Consider the following 8279-nt stretch of genomic DNA (forward strand, 5'->3'; position numbering starts at 1 on the left):
AGATTCTTACAGTAACACAGTGTGCAACTGTCACATTATGAAAGAGATCAACGTTTGTACTGTAACGCTTCGAAATAACCCTTTGGCGTCCGCAAGTGACATCACCTCCTGTGTTAAACGTTTTTTTTTTTTTTTTTTTTCTTTTTTTAAGTACAAATAGCGAGTTGCCCTACTGCCCTAATTTAAGTAATCCGATTGCGAGACACGTTTTATTTTTTAAAGGCACACTGGCGACCCCTGGTGGAGTGATGGGGTTATTGTTCCAGTTTAGCGCCCTATTGTAATGCAATGATACACAGAGTCCGTACCGTCGCCATTCACTTTGCTTACCTGTCAGCTTTCAATACACATATTAAAGATATTTTTTTACAGCGCTAATCGTAGTCACGATTCTCCGCCGCCTCGAAGTCTTAAAACGAATAAACTTGAAATTGAAGGTCGGATACTTTTGAGACTTGCCAGAACGATCGTACATTTGGCCACTTTTCTTTTTTTTTGGTAATTATCGATAGTGCATGGTACAAGGTTTGAAACCATCGTACAAATCCCATAATTATGGTTCGCCTGGCAACGCCGAGTATAGCACAGTGAGATCACCGGTCCCGATTGTTAGCTGGCGGTGTGACGCGCACCTAACGCGGCGGTTTTGGGGGGTTTTGTGTGTTGTTTTTAACCCCAAAAGTTTTGTAATGAGTCTGGTTTTCTGCAGGGTCCAGACGTGTTCATTTTGACGAGGCTGGTGTAATTTGGTCAGTCTGTTTGTTTGTTTGTTTGTTTACAGCATGGTTGTGGAGTTGCTGAGCCTCAGTGTGGCCCCGCTGGTCGTTGTCGCGCTTTTGGTGGCGGTGCTGTGGATCTGTAGCGGCGTCCGGAGGAGCGCTCAGGTAAGAGACGGCGACAACGACGACATGTAAACCGGGTTATACAAAAAAAATATATAATAATTGAACTTTATTTTTTTAAATTGTGTTTTTTTTAAATGCCAAGAGTACATGGAACATAACATGAAGAAAACATTACTGGAAATGTCACCCTGCAAAGCCCGTTTGTGTATCACGTAAGATACACAAGACTTCAGAGATAGTCTTTATTATTATTATTATTATTATTATTATTATTATTATTATTATTATTATTATTATTAATATGATAATAGATAAAAGTCTCACAAGTCAGAATTGTTCGTATGCAGTAAAGCATACGTCATCTCTTTTATTTGGGCTCAAACAAATATATATATATATATATATATATATATATATATATATATATATATATATATATATATATATCAAGCACATTTTCTAAAAAAAAAAAAAAAAAAAAAAAAAAAAAAAGCGTTTCAAAAAACCAGACCATAATAAACATTCCCTTTCTCTTTTTTAATTTCTTGCCTTATTTATTTATTTATTTATTCTATATCAGTGATTAAACTAAATAACTTTTTTTTTTTTTCACAGAAGCAGACCGTTTTTTTTTTTTTAAATTGTAAACCGCTTCCCCCCCCCGTGGCTGTATGTTTCTGAATAAATAAATGATGCCGGATGTTTGAGTAAATGAACAACGGATTGTGTGTGCATCTTGGTTTTAATGTTTAAACGAGCATATTATATAGCCACGCTTTGGAGACTCGTCCTTCTCATTTAGTGTAAGTGATCAAGGAAAGGATAGAGACTCGCCCGAAAACTTTGAGAAATGAAATAAATCTACAATTAACTCAATTTCCTTCTCACACAAGAGACATGGAGCCAGGGTACCAGGGGCCGTGCTCAATAACAGCGTCAGAGATATTCTGTAAACATTTTCATATGTATTTCTCTGTATTATTAATATACAATATTAACTATAAACGCGTCAGCAAGCATCGTTGCTAAAATTATAATGTGAATATTTTGCCATATTGACCAATTCAGTCCTATTATTATTATTATTATTATTATTATTATTATTATTATTATTATTATTATTATTATTATTATTATATAAATAAACAATACAGCATATTTGAATAATTAAACCGTGATTGAATTTGCTTAATTAAAAAAAGTTAGTTTTGTAGTAAATGCTGATACAGGATCACATTGTTTTCTGTTGTTTGTTTGTTTGTTTGTTTTTGTTAATTTAAATGAAATTATTGTTACTGTGTGTTAAGAGGTAAATGGTCACTAATTTTACTTTGATTTTTTTTTTTTTAAAGGAAAATAGAAAACAGAAGGGCTCTTGTTCAGCTGGTAAGCATGCTTTCAAAAAAAGTTTATTGCTAATGTATATATTAGGTCCAAATAATAATAATAAATGGATAATAATAATAATAATAATAATAATAATAATAATAATAATAATAATAATAATAATAATAATAAAATAACAAACTACTTAATTCATTTGAAATCATTTTAATGAAGCTTGTTCAGCAGGTTTCTGAAGCAAAATTAGTTCATTCTGTAGGGTTTTGCACAACTTTATGTAGAGACATCTGATTGAGTTAAGCAAAGGTTGCGTGTGATGCTTTTATAAAACACTGGGCATCCGTGTGAAAGGCTTGATGAGTAACATTTCAATAACAATGTTTGTTAACGAGCCTCACGTGTGATTTTAATCAGTTTGGTCCGGTCGGTTAAAATGACAAGTTGTTAGCGAAGTCATTTCTGAATTTCTTTTTCTAACAAGTTCAGATTTGTTTCTGAAAGCGGTCCCAGAATCTGAGAGCATGTACAATCCCAGACCACCTTCCCCCCCAAAAAAGGGTTTTTCTCCCAGAAGTTTCAGTCTTAACAATCATTTGGCCACTGTCACCCGTGTGTTTGTGACGAAGTACTAATAAATAATAAAATATTTCTGTATGCTTCATTCATTAAGGTTTGGTTGAAGAATTGATGTACGATTTTATGTTGTCACCGGAGATAAATGGGTGAGGTTCCTTTTCTGGTTTCTTTTTGGCAAGTGGGAGTAGATTCGTTAAAAAAACAAGCACTAAACCTCACGTGGAAATAGTTGTACACAGTGCATTTTAATTGTCACTCACAGTATTAAAGTACATGCACTGTAAACATGAGTGGGCAGTATTATAATACTCCTTTTTTGTATAGATGTTATAAATTCCTTCAATACAGTTATGTATTAAAATACAGTGTTGTGCACATTTATTAGAACACCCCACTGCTTCTGTTGTCTGTGTGTGTGAAGTCAAACCACTGTGACTGAAAATCTTGGAAAAATATCAAAATTAGTGATTGTCTAATTTAATTGAAGACCTTAATAGGGCACCAGTGCAATTCATTTCAAACAGTAAAGAGAAAAGGAGCACAGAGCCGCGCACGGTAAAACGCAGGAGACTTTGTAGAAGCTGTTTAAGATGCCCAATTAAAGCACAAAGCGGTCTGACATTGAGTGCATGAGTGCCTATAGTTTCTACATCACTGATTACTGACCCTCATTTGAAATTGTCTACCTGTCATGCAGGTAGGTTTAGAAAAGTATATGAATGACAAATCTTGAGGTGTTCTAATAATGAAATGTGAGATATTACAATACAAAGTTGTTTTTTTGTTTTTTTTGTATGTTAATATTTTCCCTTGTGTTCTCATGGTGAATATTATCTCACTGTTGGATGAAATGTAGCGAAGCAACTTGTATAATTGAGTATTTACTTTTATTCAAACACCACATCTGTGTTGTAATGTGTTACAGCAACTGTTATACGACTGTTGTCAATTTGCACAACATGCATACTCATTGCTGTGTGACGACTTTAATGTTATCAGAATGTTTGTTGGTTTTTTTAGAAGATGTTTATTGACATTTTTTTTTTGTGATGTGAATCGATTTACACAGGGAGCGTCCTGATAAGCTTTTAGACGATCTCTTTAAAGAGTACAAGGTGTGGTTGGAGCGTCTCCAGACCACCATAGAAAGCCAAGTGACCAGGAGGCACAGTCATGAAGTCAGCTATAAACCCTGCAACCGGCACGCCAAGAAGCGGAGGATAAAATCCCCCCCCACAACGGCTACGCCGTCCTCCGAGGAAAGCCGATCCGGACCTCCGTCTGAGCGAGCCACACGTGTGCAGTCGCCCAGTCGAGATCCGCCTCCCTCTCAGATTCCTCCGCGGGTTGACGCGGGTTCCTCCGCCCTGTCATGCCCTCGCACAGCGAGGCAGAGAGCGTATGATTTCACCCTGGGCAGAATATGGACATCCTTGCTGGATGTGGATGAAGTGACTCTCCCTGGCAAGTCGGTACCTCACGTGTCTTCTGCTGGGAGCAGCAGAGACGACTGGAAAACTGTGCCAGCGAGGGACGTGACGCACTGTAAGAAAAGGAGCAAGTGTCAGAGGTGTGTATCTCCAGTGGGGAAGGAAATAGACTCATCCGCTTGTTCGTCGCAGTCTGTGTTGAGCAGCAACAGATCTAGCAGCTATGAACACTGTGCAGAGGACCAAGCTGCAGAGAACCTCGTTGCCGAAAGACCGCTGAAAAAGCCAATTCCTCCTGGTGTGGTATTTTTGCAGAAAAGACCAGATACTGTATTTTTCATGGAGCAGCCAGCTATTGATCGTATTGAGATGAACTTGAAACACAAGCGAATTGAAAGCCAGTGGGGAGTGGTGACAATGTATAAAAAGTCCATGGCTTTGATGATCCCTAAAGCTCCACCTCTGCCACCTCGAATCAAACCCTCTGGGGCTCCAGTGGTTTTCGAGGCTGTTGACACTCCATTCCTTTCCAAAGAGGTCAGAGACAATCTGGAGTTTCATGTAAAGAGGAAAAAGCTGCAGCATCAGTGGGGTCTGCCGATGATGGTACAGGAGTCGTTGAACGCATTCATCCCACCAGCACCAAAACTCATTGCAAGTGAATTGCATCCCAAGCCACATTATCAGATAGTTGTAGAGTTGAATGACCTTCCTTTCATCAGCGAAAAGCATAGGAAGGATGTGGAATTTAACATCAAGAGAAAGATTATCCATAGAAGATGGGGCTATCCAAAGTTTGTTATAAAATCATTGAAATCACTGTTACCACCCGCTTCTATAGCTGAAGATCTGCTCCAGCAGAAAGAAGAGGAAAGTCTGACAAATTCCTCTCCTTCTGGAAAAGGAAAGGCACTGCACAAAAAGCCTGTTCTCTCTGTGCCAGTTAAAGGGACAGCACAGAATCAAAGTCAATTAAGAGATCAAGATGTACAGTTTTCACTTAAGAACAGAGATCCGGAAGTTATTGATAGGTTAGAGGTACACCTGTCTATAAAGTGCTTAGCAATCAAATTAGAAATGATACCAAAGACTGTGCAACATTCATACAACATTGCTTTCCCTGTAGTTAAAGTACCACTGAGAAAGCTAATTCCTCCAGGTGTGGTATTTTTGCATAAAAGACCAGATACTGTATTTTTCATGGAGCAGCCAGCTATTGATCGTATTGAGATGAACTTGAAACACAAGCGAATTGAAAGCCAGTGGGGAGTGGTGACAATGTATAAAAAGTCCATGGCTTTGATGATCCCTAAAGCTCCACCTCTGCCACCTCGAATCAAACCCTCTGGGGCTCCAGTGGTTTTCGAGGCTGTCGACACTCCATTCCTTTCCAAAGAGGTCAGAGACAATCTGGAGTTTCATGTAAAGAGGAAAAAGCTGCAGCATCAGTGGGGTCTGCCGATGATGGTACAGGAGTCGTTGAACGCATTCATCCCACCAGCACCAAAACTCATTGCAAGTGAATTGCATCCCAAGCCACATTATCAGATAGTTGTAGAGTTGAATGACCTTCACTTCATCAGTGAAAAGCATAGGAAGGATGTTGAATTTAACATCAAGAGAAAGATTATTCATAGAAGATGGGGCTATCCAAAGTTTGTTATAACATCGTTGAAATCGCTGTTCCCACCCGCTTCTATAGTTAAAGATCTGCTCCAGCAGAAAGAAGAGGAAAGTCTGACAAATTCCTCTCCTTCTGGAAAAGGAAAGGCACGGGACAAAAATCCTGATCCTTCTGTGCCAGCTAAAGGGACAGCACAGAATGACAGTAAATCAAGAGCTCAAGATGTACAGTTTTCACTTAAGAACAGAGATCCGGAAGTTATTGATAGGTTAGAGGTACACCTGTCAATGAAGTGCTTAGCAATCAAATTAGAAATGATACCAAAGACTGTGCAACATTCACACAACATTGCTTTCCCTGTAGTTAAAGTACCACTGATAAAGCTAATTCCTCCAGGTGTGGTATTTTTGCATAAAAGACCAGATACTGTATTTTTCATGGAGCAGCCAGCTATTGATCGTATTGAGATGAACTTGAAACACAAGCGAATTGAAAGCCAGTGGGGAGTGGTGACAATGTATAAAAAGTCCATGGCTTTGATGATCCCTAAAGCTCCACCTCTGCCACCTCGAATCAAACCCTCTGGGGCTCCAGTGGTTTTCGAGGCTGTCGACACTCCATTCCTTTCCAAAGAGGTCAGAGACAATCTGGAGTTTCATGTAAAGAGGAAAAAGCTGCAGCATCAGTGGGGTCTGCCGATGATGGTACAGGAGTCGTTGAACGCATTCATCCCACCAGCACCAAAACTCATTGCAAGTGAATTGCATCCCAAGCCACAGTATCAGATAGTTGTAGAGTTGAATGACCTTCACTTCATCAGTGAAAAGCATAGGAAGGATGTTGAATTTAACATCAAGAGAAAGATTATTCATAGAAGATGGGGCTATCCAAAGTTTGTTATAACATCGTTGAAATCACTGTTCCCACCCGCTTCTATAGTTAAAGATCTGCTCCAGCAGAAAGAAGAGGAAAGTCTGACAAATTCCTCTCCTTCTGGAAAAGGAAAGGCACGGGACAAAAAGCCTGATCCTTCTGTGCCAGCTAAAGGGACAGCACAGAATGACAGTAAATCAAGAGCTCAAGATGTACAGTTTTCACTTAAGAACAGAGATCCGGAAGTTATTGATAGGTTAGAGGTACACCTGTCAATGAAGTGCTTAGCAATCAAATTAGAAATGATACCAAAGACTGTGCAACATTCACACAACATTGCTTTCCCTGTAGTTAAAGTACCACTGAGAAAGCTAATTCCTCCTGGTGTGGTATTTTTGCATAAAAGACCAGATACTGTATTTTTCATGGAGCAGCCAGCTATTGATCGTATTGAGATGAACTTGAAACACAAGCGAATTGAAAGCCAGTGGGGAGTGGTGACAATGTATAAAAAGTCCATGGCTTTGATGATCCCTAAAGCTCCACCTCTGCCACCTCGAATCAAACCCTCTGGGGCTCCAGTGGTTTTCGAGGCTGTCGACACTCCATTCCTTTCCAAAGAGGTCAGAGACAATCTGGAGTTTCATGTAAAGAGGAAAAAGCTGCAGCATCAGTGGGGTCTGCCGATGATGGTACAGGAGTCGTTGAACGCATTCATCCCACCAGCACCAAAACTCATTGCAAGTGAATTGCATCCCAAGCCACATTATCAGATAGTTGTAGAGTTGAGTGACCTTCCTTTCATCAGTGAAAAGCATAGGAAGGATGTTGAATTTAACATCAAGAGAAAGATTATTCATAGAAGATGGGGCTATCCAAAGTTTGTTATAACATCGTTGAAATCACTGTTCCCACCCGCTTCTATAGTTAAAGATCTGCTCCAGCAGAAAGAAGAGGAAAGTCTGACAAATTCCTCTCCTTCTGGAAAAGGAAAGGCACTGGACAAAAATCCTGATCCTTCTGTGCCAGTTAAAGGGACAGCACAGAATGACAGTAAATCAAGAGCTCAAGATGTACAGTTTTCACTTAAGAACAGAGATCCGGAAGTTATTGATAGGTTAGAGGTACACCTGTCAATGAAGTGCTTAGCAATCAAATTAGAAATGATACCAAAGACTGTGCAACATTCATACAACATTGCTTTCCCTGTAGTTAAAGTACCACTGAGAAAGCTAATTCCTCCAGGTGTGGTATTTTTGCATAAAAGACCAGATACTGTATTTTTCATGGAACAACCAGGTATTGATCGTATTGAGATGAACTTGAAACACAAGCGAATTGAAAGCCAGTGGGGAGTGGTGACAATGTATAAAAAGTCCATGGCTTTGATGATCCCTAAAGCTCCACCTCTGCCACCTCGAATCAAACCCTCTGGGGCTCCAGTGGTTTTCGAGGCTGTCGACACTCCATTCCTTTCCAAAGAGGTCAGAGACAATCTGGAGTTTCATGTAAAGAGGAAAAAGCTGCAGCATCAGTGGGGTCTGCCGATGATGGTACAGGAGTCGTTGAACGCATTCATCCCACCAG

At 39.5% G+C, this 8279-nt stretch overlaps 1 long non-coding RNA gene across 1 annotated transcript; it reads left to right on the forward strand.

Annotated features, from left to right (window-relative positions):
• Window positions 1-644: 644 nt before the first annotated feature.
• Window positions 645-2903, forward strand: LOC121309867. The gene is made up of 3 exons (XR_005948708.1): window positions 645-884; window positions 2198-2231; window positions 2860-2903. It is a non-coding gene; the product is annotated as an uncharacterized LOC121309867 (long non-coding RNA).
• Window positions 2904-8279: the final 5376 nt, after the last annotated feature.

This window comes from Polyodon spathula, unplaced genomic scaffold (genome assembly GCF_017654505.1).
Source record: "Polyodon spathula isolate WHYD16114869_AA unplaced genomic scaffold, ASM1765450v1 scaffolds_1550, whole genome shotgun sequence".
NCBI lineage: Eukaryota > Metazoa > Chordata > Actinopteri > Acipenseriformes > Polyodontidae > Polyodon > Polyodon spathula.